Genomic DNA, 24,297 nt, shown 5'->3' with positions numbered 1-24,297 from the left:
AAATAGTAGTGATTTCTGTTCATCAGTACATCATTGTCTTTGGACATTTTTCCTGGAAGTAAATACCAGGTGCCCTATGTTGAAATTATAACACATAAGCTCAATATTAAATTGTACATCTTTACATACTATAATTTTCTCAATGTTCAAAAAATATTTTCCTATGGTGTATAGAGGGGTCCTTAAAAACTTTGGCATTTTGCCACTTGGCATTTAGTTAGTTTACTATGTTTCAGCAGCATAAGTTCGTTTGTCAGTATTTTTTAAAATTTTCTTAACCAGGTAACTCAGCTTTCACAGGATCCACAACAGGGAAGCACACATCTCTTTCCATGAAGTTACTAACTCATAATCCGTTTCCGACAATGTAGTCTATTAATCAAAAAGCACCGGTACCTTTGCTTTTTACACACAAATAAACAGCTCCGTTTTGACATATATCCTGTTTTCTCCAGCATTTTCGGTGATTAGTCAATGTTTTAAAGGCACGCTAAAGTTAAAGATGAGTATAAATAACGACCATTTGATAACGAAGGGGGGGGGGGGGGACAAATTACTTGAAATCAGATTATTTATTTTTCATGCCCTTTCAAGTCAGAATATTTATTTCTAAGATGACCAGAGACCAGAAAAAAGGGGGGGGGGTCTAGACGAACTCGAAAATCATTTTACTGAAAGGATATAGAGGACCTGAGTTAATGTTAGATTACTTATCAGGACATACAGTGTTAACGATTGATCCAAAAGATAAATAATTTCATTCCTATATTTCTTTCAAGGGGCAGCAGTATATGTCAGATTACTCCGGGGGGGGGGGGGGGGGGGGGGCTGTCCCCTCCATTTTTCTTTATCGTAAATTTTTACTATTATAATGTTGTTTGAAAGTTTCTTTGAACATCTTTACGAGTTTGTATCATTTAGTCATTGAATCATTCTAGAATAATCATTGGTATTTTTCAGTCAACACAATGATTTAGGCACCCCAGAATGACAATTATCACTCGCCCTTTAGGATCGGTATATACAAATATCAGGTGACGAAATCATCGTATTGACCTCAAGAAAAAGTCAACGATAAATATATACTATTATTACTGCCTAATTACTCTGCATGTCAATGAGAAACTTCGAAATGAACCAACAAAAAAAAAATCCCTACTCAAATCTCACTGATGTATCAAATGACTTTATTAAATGGACAACACTAACTCATAGATTTTATTTTAATGTAAGTTTTACCAGTTATTGTACCGTATTGTGCCTCTCAAACAAAAGGAAGGAAAACGTATTTTATTCTGCCAGAGGGAACGTCAGGAAATGAGACCTTATAAGGGACAGTTTGTGGAAAACATCTTGGGGATAGAAAACATTGTATGTATTATCTTAAAAAGTCTGATAGCTTTTGCGATGAAATTATATATCACAACTCCTTCTGCGCTGAAGAAGACCTCTTTTGATATCGCAAAGCATGAAAGGAAATTTAACTGGCTGAAGAAAAAAAAATGTATCAACCTTAAACACTAGTATCATAGACTTTGTATTGGGTTAAGCGATAATTATGGTACATGTACCTCTAACATAGATTGTCGAATATCACCGATATACACATGTACACACTAGCTTGTGAATAGGATTTATGAAGCAGCTGTAATATATATATGAAGGTTAAAAAAAGTGTACCATATCTAAGACAGGAAATTGATTTAAACAATATTTATGCAGACAGCCACAGGAAATTCTTGATCCACACTGATTTTCATTTATTTTGAGTCTACAAACAAAATGCGAGTCATTACTATTCATTTATTTTAACGCGTGGTTTCATATTTTATACAGCAAAATGACGGCAAATCGTATTCAGCATGTGGTCTCTCTCTCAGTTTCTATCTCTTTTGGAAAGGGGGGCACTAAATTCAGAAATGCTTTTTTTTTATTGGGACAGGTCAGTCAAATTCCATACCGTTTTCCAGTTACCAACTTTTGAAAAGTGGGAGGAATCAAAAAGTGTGCAAGTTTTATTGTTTTAATCAACATTATTCCTTATAAATTTACATACCTACATTCATGCAGATCGTAAAAACCATGGCTTTAAAACAGGTTACTTTACACACGCTCAGACACTTTAAATTTAAACATATTTTATTTATTTATTTTCATATGGCTAATTTATCCCATCAGATTTTCTGGTAATATCTGATTCCTTTACAGGTTCGTGAGCGTGACGTCACAGAAGCTTGAGAACTTGAGACTTGCACACTAAATATGCACTTCTTAGCTGAGGTGAAACAAGCGGGCGGATCCTGGATCTTCCAATTTTTAAAGCTTGTTTTCTGTACTAAAAACTTTTCACTTCCGTTTCCTTTTGTGAAATTTGATAACTTAGGTAAAAGGGAACTTTTAGCAAGAAGAATAAACTACGTGTTTTATTTTACGACGACATAATACCTTATATTACTTACAATGTTATTTGCCATTTTGCTTTAGAAAGTTCGGGAAAACAGAGTACCTGTGACGTCGTATTTTGAAACGTGACGTCTAACTGCTGCACTATGTAGGAACCTGTGAGGTGTTAACATGGTCGCGTTTTTCTAGGTATTTGCTGGATTTAAACGATGTTTAAGCGGTAAAGATATTAGTAAGTGTTTGCAGTGGTCCTTCTAAATACGTATTGGTATGTATTATCGTTCTTCGTGAGTTATTTCTTTATGAAATCGGTAGTAGGCAAATTTGCTAAGTAAGGCAACACAGCGGAAGACTCGAATCGGACGCATGCGCAGTGTGCGTAGTCCGTGTCCGGCACGACTACGGAACGTAGAACAATTTCAACAAACACATAAAAGTAGACACATATCCCAGTACAAAATAAAGAACAAAGAAGAATGAAGTTAAGAACATATATAACACGTACATAAATTAAACACATTTATATACAAGAAAAGGCACAGTTCAGCATGATTTATTCATCTCCATTATTTAGAAAAGGGTTCTACGGCAAATTTCAACTGCAAATCTGCTTCTACAATCTACAGATATGTTCTACATCAATAAACAACATTTTGTTAAATTCCGAAACATATAATTATTCCGAGATAAAATAATATCCTGTTTTGATTTCTGTCTACATTTTACACTCATACTTCAGCATTTTTAAAATATTTGCTATTTGATCTTTTTTGGAATGCTAAGTTGACTTCTGATAGCACTGAAACCAGTGTTAATTAACTAATTGCTGTTAAATGCAAGTCTTCCTGATAAGGGGGTATAAAGTGTTTTCCCTGGAAATTGGACTTTAAAATGTAGCCAGATTTATAAATACTCATGGACGTTAGATTTGGATAAATGATCTTTCAATCTTTCCTGTCATTAAGTTTATGTAAAATAATGATATTTGAAAAGTATATTCCATTTCTATTTATACTGAAAACAATGTTTTACCAAAATTACTGAGTTATCTCTCTCTGTTTTCACAAACAAGTTCTGTTTTGTGAAAATTCATATAAATATCTATGTAAATCTGAAAAAAAAACATTGAAATGTGTTAACTTTTTAAAATTGACTTGGAGGTAGGCAGCAGAATAAACACTATTGTTCACAGGTTTTTAACATGAGAATATAAAGGGGAAAAACTTTAAAGAACTTGTAAAGAACAGCTAGAAAATGATGAACCATATTGATATAATATGCAAGTATTTACATGTAGTGCAGATTCTTTTCTTCCATTCTTCATCTCTAGGGAAGGGTTTGGCCAAATATGGGAGCAAAGTTATACAAATGAATATTTAGAAAAATAATAAAAAATTGTTTTCATGCATGATGGGTTCAAGATTTGTCATAATAATTTGCATACCTTAGATAATGCAGATGAAAGTTTTTCAAATCATGATCGTAATGCTATGGTGGTGCAAAAATAGGGGATCAAATTTACCTGGAAATATATAGGAAAAAATCTTTCAAATCACCTGGTAACTTTCAGAGCAACAGGACCATGATTATAGTCATATTGAAAAGCAAACAACTTCAGGTATTAGAGTTTGTACAAATCCTGGTCAGAGTAAAAGAGGGGGTGGGGGGAAGGGGGTGGTAGTTCCGTTGATGAGAGTTTAACATAGGATTTTTTTTCAGATAATGAAACCTGGGGTCAGCAAAAGTCAAAATTGGTGATCAAATTTTACATAATGCATGTAAACAGGAAAAAAATCTTCTTCTCCAGAGGCAAAGCCTTGTTAGTCAATTTGATATTGAGGCATCCCCATGTTGATCTGTACAGTTACCTGGTAAATCATAACCCTTTAATGCTATAGTGGGAAGTGGGGCTGCAGTGTAGGATCCCAATATTTCATCAGGATCGTAAAGCCCAGGTGAGCACTGTGGTCTGTGGGCCTCTTTGTTCACTCAGTAAGTTATTAAACATTGTCTAATTATCATTATGCAGGTTGCATTCACATCATTTATAATTTTTCTCACTTTGTTGCAGGTCTGTTGTATATTGGCAGCTGTTTCTCGTTCATTATTTGTGCCAAGAAGCATATCACACATATATCCTCTGTTGTTGGACAGGTTCTAAAAAAATACAGCCGAGGCCACGTTTGAGCTGTGTGGGATCTATGTTCCCTTTCGGATATCCTCATTTTTTTGTGCGTCTCCTCATGGAACGTTGTATACATTATTAGGACTTCTAATATCTGATGGAAGAATCAAGCCAGACCTTTTTTCCCTCCATTATGATTCCAGTATGGTAAACTACCTCAGGTCAGGAACTTCTGTAGATTTTTTGTGTTCTACAACTTAGTGAAATACACGTACTCTTGCAGTTTCAAATTTGGGTCACATATAAACATTGTTTCTGTGTAGGAGTCATCAAGCTTTGCCTTGCCCGGATTGCAAAATCATCATTTTACTCAGTGTTTGAAATAACCGTGCGCCCGACCGCCCGAGACGCACTTACATGTATTGATGCCCGGCTGGACGTGTTAAAATTTTCAATAATTAGAATTCATCTATTTGATAAATTTCTTTCATATCAACTAATAGTATCGGTAGCAAAGTGTAACAAGACAAGAGAGAGAATTCATCAGTCTATAGATTCTGGTTTGAAGTTATGGTAACCTGGTTCCAGTCACATAATCATTGAAAACAAATTTATAAAAGAAGATTTTTTTTCTTGGGCTAGTAGATCTTTGGCAGGGCTAACAACTTTTACTAGCAGTCAGCCCTGCATGTCTGGCTAATTTTGCAGTGAGTTTCAAACACTGTTTTACTGCTCCAGCCCTGTGCATTGGTTTCTGGAAAAAAATCATTTATTTTGTGGCTGCACAATGATAGCAAAATATATCACTGCCATTCTTTCCATATTAGGGGGTGTCCATCTCTTATCCACAACTCCTCCTATAACAATGAATAAAATTTAATGATACTTTCTTTAACAGAATCTTTATTACATATGGTGCCATCGCACACCTCCTCTTTCACATTTCAACTGAACAGATATTTTGGGTTTCCCACAGCAAAAAATGGACTTTTCCTTTATACTAATATGGGATCAGGGGTTATCAATTTGTGAGTGACAGTGCAGTGCTCACAGTACCTCTAGTTTACTTAGTCTACTTATAGGAACTGGTAATAGGACTAGGTTTGTTGTTCCTGAGTTTTGGTATTGCAAGCCCTTATTGTGAGGGATACTTCCTCTTTTGTGTTGATGTTCATGCAGCCTCTTTGGTCCTTTCTTTGGCATAATTTTCATTATTTGTTTACATAGACAGTTTATACTGTAGTCAGTATTGTTTATGATGTACATTTTTATCATGATCATGTTTATGTTTTGTAAACTTTTATTTCTTTATTTTAGAACTTCATACACTGGACATGTGACTGGTCTTTCAAGAGAAACTCCAGGTGGCAAGCCTCATCACCCCTACTGATATAGATCCAATCACCAGCCACCAATAGGTGAATATTGTTAAAACAAATTCCAAGGTACAATACTGAAATCTCTTTTAGCACCCTTATTTCTGTCTCTGACTTAAAAAATAAAATGATAATATTTTTATGAGCGAAAAATGAATATTGCAGGGTTTTATAGTGTTTGTTTTGTCTGTCTTCTGTCCTTCCAATAGTAGGGCCACACTAAATGAAATCATATGCAAACATTCCCAAGTTAAGTACTAGTACATTGTTTTTAATGCCCCTGTAATCCAGGGCTCTAGATTCTCTATAATTGGGGCCATTGAATGGCCCCATTCCCAATGCAAAAAAGGTACCTTTTTCCCCAAAATAAAGGTGTAAAATTCCCAATTTTCTGTAGCAAAATATTAAAAAAAAAAAAATCAAATTCAATGAAACTTGATAGCCAAAAAACAAACACTTACAAGTGAAACAAAATAGGTTCTATGTATGACTGTATTAATTAGTTCACATCATTTATATTTGTAAACTGGTTCGGGGAACCAGGTTATTGTTATTATGGACTTAGGTAACAATGAGCCATAATGCGAAGTATTATGTCTGACTCAATAAAATTGACAAGAAAACATCATCTAGGTGCCATAAAATAGACATTTTATTTAAACAACAGTAAGCTGTGCTTAGCACCACTTGCGCCAGTCAGTTTCATGCTTAATCTGAAAACCGCGATGACCATGTGATCGAGGAAATTCAGAAAGATGTGACTAGCGACTGTCACTCGGAAAGACAAATAACTACAATTTCAACACTCAAAGTTAGTAATGAGCAAAGCCAATGTACTTCCATAAATATCCTTTCCATATTTGTTTGTACTTCCATAAATATCCTATCCATATTTGTTCTGTTTAACAGTTCATTCAAAAACAGAATTGATGACAAAATGCTAGAAAACAAAATTTGAGGGTTTTTTTTTTATGAATGTTGGATTTCCCAATTTTCCAAAAAGGATGGTAATTTCCCAATTTGAACAGCCCAGGCCCCAGTCCCAAAAAGTGGTGTGAGAGTCCTGTAATCCAAGATTGGGATGCATGCATATTAGTTTTTGCTCTGCCCATCCATCCATCCGTCTGCAAAAACTTTAACCTTGCCCATAACTTTTGATTGGTTGGAGTTAGGGATTTCATACTTTACATGTTTATTCCTTTTGAAAATACCTTTCTTTGGATACCAACATATTTGACCTCTTGACCTTGGAGTGTGACACACTTTCGCAAACTTTCACCTTTACTGACTTTTGAATAGTTGGTGCTAGGGCATTCATACTTTGGGGCTGGGACGATACAACTTTTTCTATAACGATACATATCACGATAATTGAGCCATGATAGGAACTTTAATAATCAATATAGAGTTCTGCAGATACTGATAAAATTTCTTTTCTATTTTTTTCTGATTACATTTAGTCCAGCTTAGGTCTGTCCAGCCCAGCTGTCCATCGATCTCTCTGTAAACTTTTCACATTATCAGCTTCTTCTCAAAAACCGTTGCACCAATTGCAACCAGACTTGCCACAAAGCATCCTTGGGTTATGGGGATTCAAGCATCTTCAAATAGAGGGCCACACCTTCTTACAAAGGGAGGTAATAAAGAATTAGTGAAAATTTAATGGCATCTTTTAAAAACATTCTTCTCAAGAATCACATGGCCAGCAAAGTTTGGGCTGTCAAGAGTACTCGAAATAACCGAGAATCGCGGTCCAAGTTGTTCGGTTCGGTTTCGGTTCCATTTTTCCGCATTTCGGTTCGGGTCTGGTTTATATATTAGAGTCTGTTCAATACAAAAAATGGCGTCGAAATCAAAGAAATGATGACGATAATAGTGATAAATAACCATCACAACTGAAATCTACTTAATTCCATGACAAAACACTTGTCACGGAAGTATTAGATAATTATTAAAATGAGCAGGAATGGTCAGGTTGTGGCTAATAGTAGGCCAAGTAGTTCTACACACTGATGTCTAGACGTTCGCATGGTTAAGACTTGTTTTCAATGTAAATTTAATGTCACAAATAAAGATTTTTCAAGTTAAATTCATGAAATTAAGGTTTAAAATAGATGTAAATAACCGAACCAACAAACCCAAAACTGAACCGAAAATTTACAGAACCGACCCGACCCGAAAAATGTTGGAAGCGTGACAGCCCTAAGCAAAGTTGAAATTTCTGAAAGTAGGGCCACAATGGACCGCCCAGAGTTTCCCATAAGAAAATATTTAGTTTGTTTGCTTCGTTTAACTTCCCTTCGAGAATTTTTCACTCCCATTGAGATGCCATCACTTGCTGGCATCACCTGTACTCAGCACAGTACGGTCTAAATTTGAGCAGTGAGGGATCTTTTTTGTGGGAGCACTTACTGCAACACAGGACCTTGGTTTATATGGTCTCATCAGAAGGACCGTATCCATGATGCACAGCAGTCAGCAAACACTCTAACCACTGTGCAATGTAGGGGACCATAGGAAATCTTTAAAAATCATTCTCTCGAGAACAGCAAAGGCATAATTAGTCATTTTAATATGAAAGAATCCTCAGGTAGTGTAGATAAAAATTTGTTATAATGATCTTGACCCCAAGGGGTAGGGTAGGACTACAATGGACGATCAAACTGTTAGATAGGAATATATAGGAAAAAAATCTTCTCAAGAGCAGCAAAGGCATTATAAGCATTATTAAACACATTGATATGGAAGCTTCCTCAGTGCAGATTCAATTTTGTTCAAATCATGACCTCTGGGGGCTAGCTTGGGGGGACAACAGGTGATCGAAGTTTTATAAAGCAATTTATATATGAAAAAAATCTTTAAAAATCTTATTCTCAAGAGCAGCAAAGGCATGATTAGTCCTGCTGATATGGAAGCAACCTCAGGTGGTGTAGATTCAATTTTGTTCAAATGGATGACCTCTGGGGGTAGGATAGGGCCACAATAGGCAATCAAATTTTTACATACTAGTAATACATTGAGTTCATGTATATAGGAAAAATCTGCTGAAAAAGAACAGCAGGGTCAGACTCAGGTTGTTGTTGCCCATGGGCCTCTTATTTCTTTTTTTCTTTTTTTTTTTTTTTGGACATCTTATTTTAGTTTTAAGATCAAATATTGTCTTTTTAATTTAAGGAACCTTTTTGTAGGTGCATATGATGCAAATATCTAGATGGTGTGTAGACTCTCAGCTTGTGATTCTGGGGTAGGTGTGCTTACTTTTAATTTCTCAGCTAAAAGCCACATAAGGCAGTTTTTTTTTCAGATCTCATTTTTTTTTTAACTCAATTAAGTTGAGAACTAAAGTGAGTTTTTCTGATCACCTGTTGTCCGACATCTTTCCCCCACCACTAAACTTTTCCCATTTTCCTTTTCTTCTCAAAAACCACCGGGTCAATTTCAAACAAAGTTGGCATAAAGCATCCTTGGGTAAAGGGGATTCTAAGTTGTTCAAATGAAGGAACAAGCCTGCTTCCAAGTTTAAGTAATCAAAACAAAAAACAAACAAGAGGCCCATGGGCCACAGCGCTCACCTGAGTAACTTTGGCCTTGCTGTTTTTCACCTGATTTCTCTCCCCCCCCCCTCGTAGTACTTATTGTGGTCCCCCCCCCTACCCCCGAGGGTCATGATTTGAACAATTTAGAATCTACACTACCCAAGAATGTTTCCACATTAGTTTCAGCTTTTCTGGCCTAGTGGTTCTTGAGAAGAAGAGTTTTACTACATATTTCTATGTAAAACTTGGATTCCCTATTGTGGCCCCACCCTACCCCTGGGGGTCATGATTTGAACGATTTAGAATCTACACTACCCCAGGATGCTTTCAAATAAGTTTCAGCTTTTCTGGCCTAGAGGTTCTTGAGAAGAAGATTTTTAAATATTCTTACTATATATTTCAATGTAAAACTTGGATTCCTTATTGTGGCCCAACCCTACCCCCGGGGGTCACGATTTGAACGATTTAGAATCTACACTACCCAAGGATGCTTCCAAATAAGTTTCAGCCTTTCTGGCCCAGTGGTTCTCGAGAAGAAGATTTTTAAAGATTTTAACTACATATTTCTATGTAAAACTTGGATTCCCTATTGTGGCCCCGCCCTACCCCCAGGGGTCATGATTTGAACAATTTAATATCTACACTACCCCAGGATGCTTCCACATAAGTTTCAGCTTCTCTGGCCCAGTGGTTCTTGAGAAGAAGATTTTTAAATATTTTTACTATATATTTCAATGTAAAACTTGGATTCCTTATTGTGGCCCCGCCCTAACCCCAGGGGGTCATGATTTGAATAATTTAGAATCTACACTACCCCAGGATGCTTCCACAAAAGTTTCAGCTTCTCTGGCTCAGTGGTTCTTGAGAAGAAGATTTTTAAAGATTTTTACTACATATTTCAATGTAAAACTTGGATTCCCTATTGTGGCCCCGCCCTACCCCCGGGGTCATGATTTGAACAATTTAGAATCTACACTACCCCAGGATGCTTCCACATAAGTTTCAGCTTTTCTGGCCCAGTGGTTCTTGAGTAGAAGATTTTTTAATGACCCCACCCAATTTTTGTATTTTCTTGATTATCTCCCCTTTGAACGGGACTTGGCCCTTCATTTTAACAATTTAAACTCCCCTTTACCCAAGGATGCTTTGTACCAAGTTTGGTTAAAATTGGCCCAGTGGTTCTTGAGAAGAAGTCGAAAATGTGAAAAGTTTACAGACGGATGGACAGACGGACGGACGGAAAAGCTCACTTGAGCTTTCAGCTCAGGTGAGCTAAAAACAAAAATAGGGTGGGGTCATTAAAGCAATCTTCTTGTCAAGAACCATTGGGCAAGAGAGAATGAAATTTACAGGTAGTGTTGATTCTAAATTGTTCAAACCGTGATCCTGGAGGTAAGATGGGGCCACAATAGGGGTTGAAAGTTTTACAATTAAATATTACAGAAAAAAAAAATCTTCTCAAGAACCACTGGGACGGAGAAGGTGAACTTTTGTGAAAGCTTCCTGAAGAAGTGTAGATTCTAAATTCTTCAAATCATGACCCCAGGGGTTAAGATGGGTCACAACAGGAGACAAAAGTTTTACCTTGAATATGCAAGAAAAATCTTGAAATATATAGGAAAAAAACTTTAAAAACCTTCTTCTCAAGAACCAGTGGACAAGAACAGATGAAACTTATGTGAAAACTTTCTGTGGCAGTGTAAATTCTAATTTGTTCAAATCATGGCCCCATAATTAAGGATAGGGTGAGAGCCAAAATAGGGGATAAAAGTTTAACATTGAATTATATAGGTAAAATCTTAAAAAATCTTCCTTTCAATAACATTGGGCCAAAGAAGGTGAAACTGATGTGGAAGATTTCAGAGGATGTGTAGATTCTAAATTGTCTCAATTTTTGCAAGGGAATACAAAAATCTTCTTAAAATCTTTGGACTAAAGTAATTCAGGTGAGCATTATAGTCCATGGGCCTCTTCTTGAATTAATTATTGTCTATGAGTTCAGCTACATATTATTAGCTCACCTGAGCCAAAGGCTCAAGTGTGCTTTTCTGATCAAAATTTGTCCGTTGTCTGTTGTTGTCGTTGGCGTTGTCGTTGGCGTTGTTGTTGTTGTTGTAAACTTTTCACATTTTCATCTTCTTCTCAAGAACCACTGGTCCAAATTCAATCAAACTTGCCACAAAGCATCCTTGGGTAAAGGGGATTCAAGTTTGTTCAAATGAAGGGCCACGCCCTCTTTCAAGGGGAGATAATTAGGAATTAGTGAAAAAATAATGGCATCATTTAAAAATCTTCTTCTCAAAAACCACTGGGTCAGGAAAGATGAAACTTATGTGGAAACATCCTCAGGTAGTGTAGATTTAAGTTTGTTCAAATCATGACCCCCGGGGGTAGGGTGGGGCCACAATGGGGGATCCAAGTTTTACATAGAAATATATAGGAAAATATCTTTAAAAATCTTCTTCTTAAGAACAGTAAAGCCAAAATTGGTCATATTTATATGGAAGCATCCTCAGGTAGTGCAGATTCAAGTTTCTTCAAATCATGACCCCCGGGGGTAGGGTGGGGCCACAATGGGGGATCCAAGTTTTAGATAGAAGTATATAGGAAAATATCTTTAAAAATCTTCTTCTTAAGAACAGCAAAGCCGTGATTGGTCCTATTTTTATGGAAGCACCCTCAGGTAGTGTAGATTCAAGTTTGTTCAAATCATGACCCCCGGGGGTAGGGTGGGGCCACAATGGGGGATCAAAGTTTTACATAGAAATATATAGGAAAATATCTTTAAAAATCTTCTTCTTTAGAACAGGAAAGCCATGATCGGTCATATTTATATGGAAGCATCCTCAGGTAGTGTAGATTCAAGTTTGTTCAAATCATGACCCCCGGGGGTAGGGTAGGACCACAATGGGGGGGTCAAAGTTTTACATAGAAATATATAGGAAAATATCTTAAAAATTCTTCTTCTTAAGAACAGCAAAGCCATGATTGGTCATATTTATATGGAAGCATCCTCAGGTAGTGTAGATTCAAATTGTTCAAATCATGACCCCCGGGGACAGGGTGGGGCCACAAAGGGGGATCAAAGTTACATAGAAATATATAGGAAAATATCTTTAAAAATCTTCTTCTTAAGAACAGCAAAGCCATGATTGGACATATTTATGTGGAAGCATCCTCAGGTAGTGTAGATTCAAGTTTGTTCAAATCATGACCCCCGGGGGTAGGATGGGGCCACAATGGGGGATCAAAGTTTTACATAGAAATATATAGGAAAATATCTTTAAAAATCTCCCCCCCCCCCCTCCCTGGGATAGGATGGGGTCACAATGGGGGATCAAAGTTTACAGAGGATTATATAGGAAAAAATCTTTTTCTCAAGAACAGAAAAGCTATGATTGGTCAAATTAATATGGAGGCATCCTTGGGAGTGTAGAATGAAATTTGTTCAAATGAGGGCCCCCGGAGGTAGGGTGGGGCCACAATGGGGGATCAAAGTTTTACAAAAGAATATATGGGAAAAAAATCTGCTGCTCAAGAACAGCAAAGCCATTTGTTATATTGATATGAAAGCATCATTAGATAGTTTAAAATTCAACTCCCCCCCCCCCCCACCCCACCCCACCCCAATGTAAACTTTTCAATACTAAACTGATTTTTTTTTTTTTTTTTTTCCTAGCCAATGTGCTCAGGTGAGCGATGTGGCCCATGGGCCTCTTGTTAATTTAATCAAGGCTATTTATTAATAATTATATATGAATTATTTCATTCTTTGAGCCATTTAATAAAAGGCTGAAACAATGACAAATTTCATTGTTAATTTGTTACTATATATAACCTTTCTTTGACAATCATTACTAATGATTACGGAGACCATTGCTCATTTTCACTTTCAAAATTACTACAAATATCTCCTTTATAATAATTGATGGGTAGCAGTTTATCATGAATCAGTTAGTAGATGGGATAATTTGACCTGTGGCCGGTTACCAGTTGTGGTGGGTAATGATAATAGAGAGGTTTAGCAAACCAATGTGTACGCGTACGTGTAGCAGGGGATTCCCCCAGGAAATCTGTGCGTTACGTCATCAGTTTTGCTAATGACGAATTTCTACACGTATCCACTTACGTGTAGATTACCGAGTACACGTAAGTCCAAACTTGTAGCCTATATTTCTTTAACTGCTGTTTATTTTTTAAAAAGTGTGCGTTTTCCTAAAACCTGAAGATTTAATGCTAATACTGATATAAAGAACAAAAGTCTATAATTGAAAAATATAATTTTATAGAGTGTTAAATATACAACATCTCGACTTTCAAAACAAGCTTTGACGGTTCAAAATTATAAGAGCTCTTTTCATTCTTTTTCTTATGAATATTATACAATTATGGACTCTTTCGATGGTGAATATGGTTTGTTATTCACCAGAAAAATATCAATATTGACCGAGGCGAAGCCGAGGTCAATATTGATATTTTTCTGGTGAATAACAAACCATATTCACCATCGAAAGAGTCCATAATTGTTTTATTATATAGTCAGAATTTGAATGAATAAGACAATGAAGGCTGCCTGACGATTCAATTTTCATTAACGAACTTCTGTCATAGAAAAATAATCAAATGTCCAGATTACAACCTATATCTTCCGTGTTTTCCCTTCACTGTGTGTAAGACATCGAAATGTTAAGAAAATAATCCTGCCATAGACTAGCGAAACAATTTTTCCTGCTCAAATATTCAGCTAGCTCCGACCGTTGCAACCATTGTGCTCAACGTTGCTTGAGGTATTGATTGTGACGTCACAATACCACTGCACGCGCACTGACCCTCCGGTGAATATGGCTTCAAATCTGGTGAATATGTAGTGTTATGAACTGTTTGCGTTTGTATAGATTATATAGGGGCTACTTATAGACTATATAATAAAAGCATATATTCATTTAAAAGGGTGATATGCATATAAAATTTAATGTGTTTTCTATTTTTTTTAATGTTAAGCACTTTTACGTTTAAAACACTTACAAGTACACGTACAATTTATACTTTGCAAAACGAGAAAAATAATGTAAACGTGTACGTGTAATTCTAACTTGTAGTTTACACGTACATGTACACGTACAAGTGAGCTTGCTAAACCTCTCTATTATTTTGCGGGTGTGAGCCACAGAATGTGAAAGGGGTGGCAAGTATGCTTTTATTTAAGGAAGCTGCTGTATAAGTGATCTAGCTCCATGATTCTTGAAAAGATTTTAAAATCCTACCCCAATTTTTACTATTAATTATTTTCCTTCATAAAACATTGTGACCCTTTGAATATCCAGCAGAGTTGAGGTAGCTTAGTTAAAATTGATCCAATGATTGTAGTTAAAAAGTGATGTTCAAAAACGTAAAAAAGTGGACATGGTTGGAGCCACAATAGGTGATCAAAATTTTTAGAAATAGTGGACTTTCTCAGTAATGCTACAAATTGTTGATAAAAATTATTTTATTTTTAGCTCACCTCGACGAAGTCGAGATGAGCTTATGCTATACCCCCGGCGTCGGCGTCGGTGTCGGCGTCGGCGTCGGCGTTAGCGTCGGCGTCCCAGGTTAAAGTTTTAGGAGCAAGTCCCATTCCCAAGTAACTATAAGCCCTACCTGGACCAAACTTGCATGGATGATGCATCTAGGGATGGACACTACCAAACTTGCTTCGGATGCTGGATCTGACCTAGATTTTCCAGATGAGTGACCAGGTTAAAGTTTTAGGAACAGGTCCATTCCTTAGTAACTATAAGCCCTACCTGGATCAAACTTGCATTGATGATGCATCTAGGGATGGACACTACCACACTTGCTTCGGATGCTGGATCTGACCTAGATTATCCGGATGAGTGACCAGGTTAAAGTTTTAGGAGCAGGTCCATTCCCAAGTAACTATAAGCCCTACCTTGACCAAACTTGCATGGATGATGCATCTAGGGATGGACACTACCAAACTTGCTTCGGATGCTGGATCTGACCTAGATTTTCCAGATGAGTGACCAGGTTAAAGTTTTAGGAGCAGGTCCATTCCCAAGTAACTATAAGCCCTACCTTGACCAAACTTGCATGGATGATGCATCTAGGGATGGACATGGCCACACTTACTTCGGATGCTGGATCTGACCTAGATTTTCCAGATGAGTGACCAGGTTAAAGTTTTAGGAGCAGGTCCATTCCCAAGTAACTATAAGCCCTACCTTGACCAAACTTGCATGGATGATGCATCTAGGGATGAACACTACCAAACTTGCTTCGGATGCTGGATCTGACCTATATTTTCCAGATGAGTGACCAGGTTAAAGTTTTAGGAGCAGGTCCATTCCCAAGTTACTATAAACCCTACCCGGACCAAACTTGCATGGATGATGCATCCAGGGATGGACACTACCACACTTGTTCAGATGCTGGATCTGATCTAGATTTTCCACATGTGAGACCAGGTTTAGATTTAGGAGTAGTCTCATTCCCAAGTAACTATAAGCCCTACCTGGACCAACCTTTCATGGATGATGCATCTAGGGATGTACACTAACCAACCTGCTTCGAATGCTGGATCTGACCTAGATTTTCCACATGAGTGAATTTTAGCCATATTTTAACCAAATTAGCATGGATGATGTATCTAGGGATGGACACTTCCAGACTTGCCTTGGATTCTGAATCTGATGTACATTTTCCAGAAGAGTGACCAGGGTAATTTTTTTGGAGTAGCTATATAAAATTATGGCCTGTTATGATTAAACTTGCATAGATGGTGCATCTAAGGATGAAAACTTCCAGACTTGCTTTGGATGTTGGAACTGACCAAAATTTTCTTGATTACTAAACAGGTCAAAAGTTTTTTGAGCAGGTCTATAATTAAATCAAACTTGCATGGATATTGATCTTGGGATGTACCCTAACTAGAAAAAAAATATGATGTGAAATTTGCCTTACATGTAGATAACATTCGTCGAGGTGAGCTTCGTAATCTTTGATTACCTATGTTTATGTCTAAGAAAAAAGTTGAAAATGTACATTACTTAAGGTGAATATATATATTGTAGGGTTGAAGTTAATATTTGGAGTTGCCAGACCTCAGACAGTGAAAATTCCAAAGACTCAGATGGATATGTACAAGTAATAGGACTGGTATCAACCGCTGAGATGAGACAAACTGGGAATTCTTTGATAAACTTTTTTCAAGCATTAAGGAAATCTGATAAACACAATAAATGCTCATATATGATTGACATTAATAATTTATTTATAATTTTTTCTCAGTTTGAAAAACAGTAGTTATCACAGAATACTTAGAACAATTGGTCCAAAACAACAATTTGGAACAAAAGGACAAAACATATCAGGGTTTGCTTAATGGTTTTATATCATTAAATCAAATAAAAAACAATTATTGCGGATTTTCAGTCAAAACGATGATTTAGCCACCATCAAAGTACAGTATTCACCTTTCCCTTCAGGCTCAGGCTCAGTGAAAATTGTATTCCTCAAGCGTCTGATTCATCATATTGACCTCAAAAAACTGTTGTTGTGTAGTTTGTATAACCAGTCATACATAACTGGATGATGACCAGCTTATATAAGACACCAGATCTATTGCAAAAGATACATGCAAGTAGAACATAAAATGCCAGTAATTCCTGTATTTGTCATGACAGTGTAGCCATGCATAAGATTTGAATACTTTGAATTTCGTCAGAATTCAGGGCAGAGATACTGCCATGTCCAAGTTGAGCTGATTGGCAAAGGATTGTTCTATATTCTTGAAGAAGTCCTTAAAAAAATCCTCGAACATGTTTAGACAAGGAAAATGATAAGACGGTTAAATAATTATATAAGGCAAAATTGTATTGTGCCACTTTCCGTTTTTTCTTATCTAGTTTGCTTTTATTACTTTCAAGAAAGACAATTCAATCTTGCGCTCTTCAAAAAGTTTATCATGTAAGAGTTGCAATTCTTGATTAATTTGAAACCAGTCTACAAATTTGAAAAACTTATGTACTGAAAATAGATCAAAATCTAAATCCAGTATTAACTATTTTTTGATTTTCAAATGTAGATTTATACTACGTGAAACTTGCCCGTCTCCTTCTGAGAAAAAAATAGGCATGTAGTAGTTTAGGTTTGGATTTACATGTACAATTACCAAAACACCATAATTTGACACAAAAACAGCAAAGGCGTCGGTATGATTTAGATGCATAACGTTAGAGGATATTCAACGGTCCTATTAAACAGAGTACGATAGAGTACTTTAGAGTACGCTAGTAAAATTTAATAATTTAATGCAATTTAACTACTTTTTGTATGTTTTTCTGCTTTAGTTAAACATAATGAATATATATTTTAAATTAGATTTGTATGTTTTCCTAATTTTAGGAGTTATTTCAAATTCTGATTTCAGGTGACGGTTTATCGTTTGATCCCGATCTAATTTAACTTGAACATGTTGAAATGTTTCACTGTTAATGTAAAAAATATTTATATAGGGCAATAAATTTAATTTTTGATAAAATTTAGTTGAAGTTAGTAAGTCTAAAACAAAATATTAATCGAGATCAGAGTGTTAGTAATCTTTAACAGTTTAATGCATTGAATCATGAATGTTATTTTCTTGTCAAAATAGCGCTAAAAACAAATATTTTGAAATAAACATTGCAATATTAGTTTATAAAAAATGTTTAATCAAGTTATATTTACATAAATAAACAATTGAATTACATTAAACTACACATTTTTTCTAGCGTACTCTAAAGTACTCTATCGTACTCTAGCGTACTCTGTTTAGTAGTACCCACCCAAGGATGCTTTGTACCAAGTTTGGTTAAAATTGGCCCAGTGGTTCTTGAGAAGAAGTTGAAAATGTGAAAAGTTTACAGAGGGACGGACAGACGGACGGACGGACGACGGACAACGGGTGATCAGAAAAGCTCACTTGAGCTTTCAGCTCAGGTGAGATAAAAAGTTGGGTTTTTTTTTTATATTGTCTTCTTATCAAATGCAGAAAAATGGTAAGTTCTTTCTAGTTTGAAATCAACATGGCAATTTTCACTGTTTCTTCTCACATGGTACATGTAAGGTGTGAAAAATTCTATACATATAAGGTTTAAATTGTTAGTTGTGTGAAAAGTCTCAATCATAACTGTGTAGACGTTGGAGTTCACAAACTTATTTCCCGATTAAAAAAGATCAAATTAATATATGTGATCATGAGCATACATGTAGGGGCTTGTCTTCTGGATTGTTAAATGTAAAATAAATTAATAAAATTTTTGTATCTACTTTAAATACACTTGAAAAGTTGATACACTAAAGATTCTGACACCTTCAGACAAGAAAAACCATTTAAAAAAAAAAACCGTACCACACTTTTAGGTCAAGGAGTATCATATATCATGAAATGATTTTATCATATGGCTCTCTAGAAGTTAAATTTATGTTATAACTCCACTTTATAATTCAGTACCTTGGAGGAAAAAGAAATTTAAAAACAAAATATTTAAACGACCGAATACTACAAACAAGAAATAATACAAAATCATTTATAGTAATGCATGCGTGTCGGTGAAAAAAAGTATCAAAGTCATGAATCTGGCCGCCACTGAACATTCTTAATTGCATGTATTTCATATGGGACTGCTATGATACTGCAGAGTAGTCCCACAGCAGACCCAAAATGCAGTTCTTGGGGCTTCATTCTGCTGGGACTAATTTCTGTTAGGTTGAGTCTCATTGGTACTTATTTCGCCAAGACCTCAGTTGAACAAGTTTTAAAATACCCCCCCCCCCCTCCCCCCCCCCCCAGAAAAAAAAACAGAAATACGATTTCAATTATTCAGTAAAGAAAAAAAAAACACATGTTCTAACTATAATGTAAGCTCCAATTGTTTCATACAGAGCTCTGAATACTAAATCCAGTAGGTTTAAATAGTCTTAAAAATGGCATAAACCCTCTTGAAAGAAAATCCTCTGACTCTTACCGGTAGTTTGCAATCGGCATCCTCGGATGACTCACAGGTGCTTGCGCCCCCCCCCCCCCCGCTTGGTGTTCCGTACCTCAAGGGTTCTTTAACTTGTTTAAATAAAATATTTTTCTGTGACACATTCACAAAGTTTTACAACTGAAAAATCCCAAATTATGGCCTAAACCTAGCATTTTGTAGATAAAAAAAATCACCCTCTCTGTTTCTTTTATTATCAGCTTGTGTGCGAATTTTTGAATTTTTCTTCAAACTCCTTTTCAACTATCAAAACGTTTAAGATTTTTTTTTGAAATTTAGAATTTAGATTCAAATTTCAAATAACCAAAACACTATTTTTCCATTCTGAATTTTTAGAATTTTACTTAAAATATCCAAAAATATCAAATTTCAAAACCCGATTTGAATTTTGAAACAATGTCTGTATCAATTCAATATTCTAAAAATTCCAAAAGAGTTTTTGACATAGTTTCCAAATTCATATTTCAATATACGAAATCTGTTTCGAGTTTAGAAATGTTATTCCTACAAGTAAGAGCCGGCCTACACTCCTGGCGCGAAGTCAAAAGTATCTCGCATGCTGGAGTGTAGAAATTTGAATAATATATTAAAATTCTAAAACTATGATCATGAATTATTTTAGGAATTTGAATTGTTAAGTGTTACACGGACCCCGTACTTCGGCTAAACTGGTAAATAAAAAATATCTATATCTACAAGTACCATATTTACAGCCAGGGGGTGCCTAATGTACTTTAACTCTGTGTAAGATCAATCTGAGCCTTGGTGCGTCTTCGCAAGCCAAAGATAGTGCCTTTTCAAAATGTGACATGCATGCACATGTACTCAATATTTACATTAACTAGTCTAGTGTGACATTGGACACTGAATCTAAAATAAGTAACACGGAATTCCCCAACTAAATTTCGTTTTTTTTTTTTTTTGTTGTTCACTACATGTATAGCTAAATATTACTAAGTATAAATTGTTATCGATCTGTTTCAGTATGTTTATCTAAATTTTCGTGAATATGTAAACCTATATTTTTTTTTACGACGAATCTTAACATAAGTTAGACTGGTTATGTCTATATCGTACATGTATCAGACAGACAAGGTCAGTCTTAAAAATAAGCTAGTCAAGAAACACCTGCTGTGACGCCATATTATGTAATTAAAATACAAACTGGATAGATTGCTGCTTAAATAGAAATGGGAATGCTGAAACAACATCGTTGCCTTAAGTTTGTCACATAAATATTTTTTTCTGCCTTTTTAGTACATGCGGGTACTAAAAATTGAAAGACAATTAGGCTAAGTAGGATCTAGGTATTTTTTTAAAAAAAATTTCTAATGTAAATTTAACAATTTTTATGCAGGTTTAAAAATAGGTCTGATTTAAAATTTTGACAAATATGATCTTCACCATAATCTGATAATGTGAACATCGTATCAAGACACGATTCGAAGCAATTTCCTATGCAGAGTTGTCGTTCGTTACTCTGTGAATGTATGAGCCGATGGTAGAGAGTGGATTCGAAGTTGGCCAACAACTCTTTCCTTCCTGTGGCCGCTTGGTCGCATAAATATATCGTTATCGTTAATAATCACGCGTTATATGTGATGTCATGTTATAAACCAATGAAAAATGCAATATTATTGACTTTAACAATAAACAACAAATGTAACGCAGAATGCGATTGGATAACGAAAGATCGCATCAAAGGTTAAATATTTTCCGACCATGCTTTAGGCCTATCGCATTGATAAATATTTTAATGAGCTACAACCATGACCGAAACTAGAGGATCGTACATTTTGGCCTTGAATGCGTGTGATTTGGGATCTTCTATCACTAAGTTGGCACACAGGGCCGAGCTCGTCACAATATTATTTCTTGCCCTACGCTATGATAAAATGCACAAGGTAGGAAAGATTTTTAAACAAAATTTTCGATACATCAAATTTTCTTTCGTCTCACTTTTTTTTTCTCGAGTTTTATATTTCCCATTCTAGGTCCCAGATAGCAAGACTACATCGGGCCAACATTGGTTGATTGTTAGTAGGTTGGTTTAGTGTTGGCGTTGGGCGGTAAATGATGGTCCAACATTGGTCCAACGGATGATATGATGGCGTGAAAGCTGGTCCATTGGTGTTGGGTATGCGATGTTGGACCAATGTTGGTCCATTGTAGTAAATGTTGGCATGAAACATGACCATTATATGTTGGGCATTTGATGTTGGCCCAAAGTAGGTCCAACCAAGTAGATGATGGCTTAAAACAAAGCCACTAGCTGTGTGTTGGGATGTAAAGTTGGCCCAACATAGGGCCAACCAAGTAATGTTGACATGAAACATGAAATGTGTGTTGGGCATGTAATTAGTGTTGGTCCAATGTTGGCCCAGTGTAGTTAATTTTGATTATAATGAGGTATTGATATGGCTTTCAACGTTGGCCCAGAGTTGGTTCAACGGAGTGAATATTGGGAAGAAAACAACTTTCATTAACATACATGTAGTCGATCTGTTAATTACACATATTAAATGTGTATCTTTTAGAACCACTTTAAAGCTTCTTTCAATAGAGACATCTCATCTTTCGTTAAAATATTATGAACGAGGGATTATCTTAATAGCCCATTTATTAATAATTTACAGTGTATATGTTAATAAAAACGAAAAATTATTCCAGAACCTAATTTATGAAAATAAGATATTTAATACTGATTTATGTTTGTAATTCGTGTCCGAGACTATTGCAAATACATGTATATAGAAGTTTTAATTATTCTGCACAGTATATAATTTTGTAGGTTCTATATTTAGCATCATGGAACTTAAAGTGCTGAATTTTAGAGCTCCAAATAATTAGGTCAGTGGTGAAATCAACTGGCTCAGCAGATGACTGGCCAGTTTCCTAGGAAACAGTCATTGTTTCGTAAACTCGGAGTGGTCACATCTTATCACTTGCAACACTTGAACAAAGTATATACATCTGTTTTGAATCGCAAGAAAGAGAAAATGGATTGTTTTAGCCCTTGAAATGTAAGTATAGTCGTTTTAGGTGTGATTGATAGAATTTTATCTCTGTGAGTGTTTTAATTTGAGCATAGTTTGTAAAATTGAACATGTTACTAGTATTCAAGAATTGCAATTTTCAAAATATGCAACAGTGGCGTATATTCCATATAGGCAAAAAGGCTGTAGCCTACACATCATTTTCTTAGGGATAAAAAAAATGGTTGGAAAAAAGGAATAAACGATTATAATAATTCTTATCTATTAATTCTATTTTGTTGCAAATGCCAAAATAGCATTCTCAGCAATCCGTACTTTTATACCTATCCAACGTTGACAGTTTTACTATATATTTAATGACAAAACTTCCTATAGTTGGGATTTTTTAAATCCGAAACTCAAGTATTTTATCAAGTCTGTATCAGAGAATTTCAAAATCACCGACAGCAACAGGAGGCCATGATAAGTGCAGGAAATAAAATTAATTTTACTGGAAATAAATATTTTGGTTAGTTAGTAGGAAATTAAATGTATTGATCGTATTTAGATTATTCAGTAAGGAAGTTTCCATATTTTCTAAGTAGAGTAAAAATAAGTTAAAAGTTCTCAATTTTGTTAAGTAGTCTTCATATCATGATATAAACTAAAAAAATGTTTACAATATTATTTTCACTTGTCAAATTGTAGACGACAATCGTATCTATGTCATCTACAATTACTGGAACTATAGTTTTGGTTAGTAGGAAATTAAATGTATTGATTGTATTTAGATTATTCAGTAAGTAAAAGTTCTCAATTTTTTTAAGTAGTCTTCATATCATGATATAAACTGAAACTGAAATGTTAACAATATTATTTTTACTTGTCAAATTGTAGATGACAATCGTAGATGTCTTCGCAAAAAAGATCCCACCGACCCCCCCCCCCCCCCCCCTTTCCCCAAATCCCTATATATCGAGAGGGGGCGACCTTCTCTTTGCCTACCCACATTCTGCACCTCGGGTTAAATCTCTGACTTCTCACTAGCCTACACATTAGCAGATAGGAATATACGCCACTGATGCATGTATATTTACTAGATCTGGTTAAGTTATGATAACTTATAAGTAGTAAGTGACATCATTTTTGAACGGATTAAACTCATATATTTTTTATATCATTTATAGCATCTGGTGGGGAGAAAACCCTTTGTGTTACAAGACCATTGATGGACAGTGAGCGATTTATCTCAATTATCAGTGTGAGAGACATGGAATTTACAGACAAAGGAACAATAACATGAACAGGAAAAAAGGAGCGAATGGTTCAGAAGTAATATGTGGCAGGAGAACATTCCAAAGTTTCACAAATTTGAACAATGGGACTCTTATTCTAGAGGAATATTATATAGTGATTGAAGTGATATGGGATAGACTTGAGAAAACATTGAACTACTTTTATTTCCCTCTGTTGATTTCATTCCATAGGAGTGACAAAAAATAAAACATTTGTTTGTGGAACAAGGTAATTTACCATGCAGGATTTATTCACTCACTTGTGTTTTTTTTTTTTTTTTTTTCGTAATTATGGAAATAAAAAGGTTACAGGAATTCATATTGTTGAACTTAAATAATTCAATCGCCGATCATTTGCCAACATGTTTATAGAACGTAGGGCCAACGTTGGTCCAACATTCATTCTTAGCTTTAAAAAAAAAAATTGAACAAACATTGGGCAAACAGGAAGTTAAACGTTGGGCCAATGCCAGATAACCAACCGTTGAATGTTGTCCCAACGTCGAGCCAACTTGTTGGTTGAATGTTGGGCCGATGAGCAAGATGATGTTGGGTCAAC

General features: G+C 35.5%; 2 long non-coding RNA genes across 2 annotated transcripts; both read left to right on the top strand.

The window, feature by feature from the left end:
* The first annotated feature begins 4,485 nt into the window (after positions 1 to 4,485).
* Positions 4,486 to 16,805, top strand: LOC133200663 (uncharacterized). Its single transcript, XR_009722987.1, has 3 exons — positions 4,486 to 4,749; positions 5,846 to 5,946; positions 16,514 to 16,805. It is a non-coding gene; the product is annotated as an uncharacterized LOC133200663 (long non-coding RNA).
* A 4,512-nt stretch (positions 16,806 to 21,317) lies between these two features.
* LOC133200666 (uncharacterized) lies at positions 21,318 to 23,979 on the top strand. The gene is made up of 3 exons (XR_009722990.1): positions 21,318 to 21,372; positions 22,260 to 22,491; positions 23,631 to 23,979. It is a non-coding gene; the product is annotated as an uncharacterized LOC133200666 (long non-coding RNA).
* Positions 23,980 to 24,297: the final 318 nt, after the last annotated feature.

The sequence above is a fragment of the Saccostrea echinata genome, unplaced genomic scaffold (genome assembly GCF_033153115.1).
Source record: "Saccostrea echinata isolate AGI-Se365-2 ecotype Australia unplaced genomic scaffold, CSIRO_AGI_Sech_v1 ptg000040l, whole genome shotgun sequence".
Classification (NCBI taxonomy): Eukaryota; Metazoa; Mollusca; class Bivalvia; order Ostreida; family Ostreidae; genus Saccostrea; species Saccostrea echinata.
This window is presented reverse-complemented; position numbering and strand designations above follow the sequence as displayed.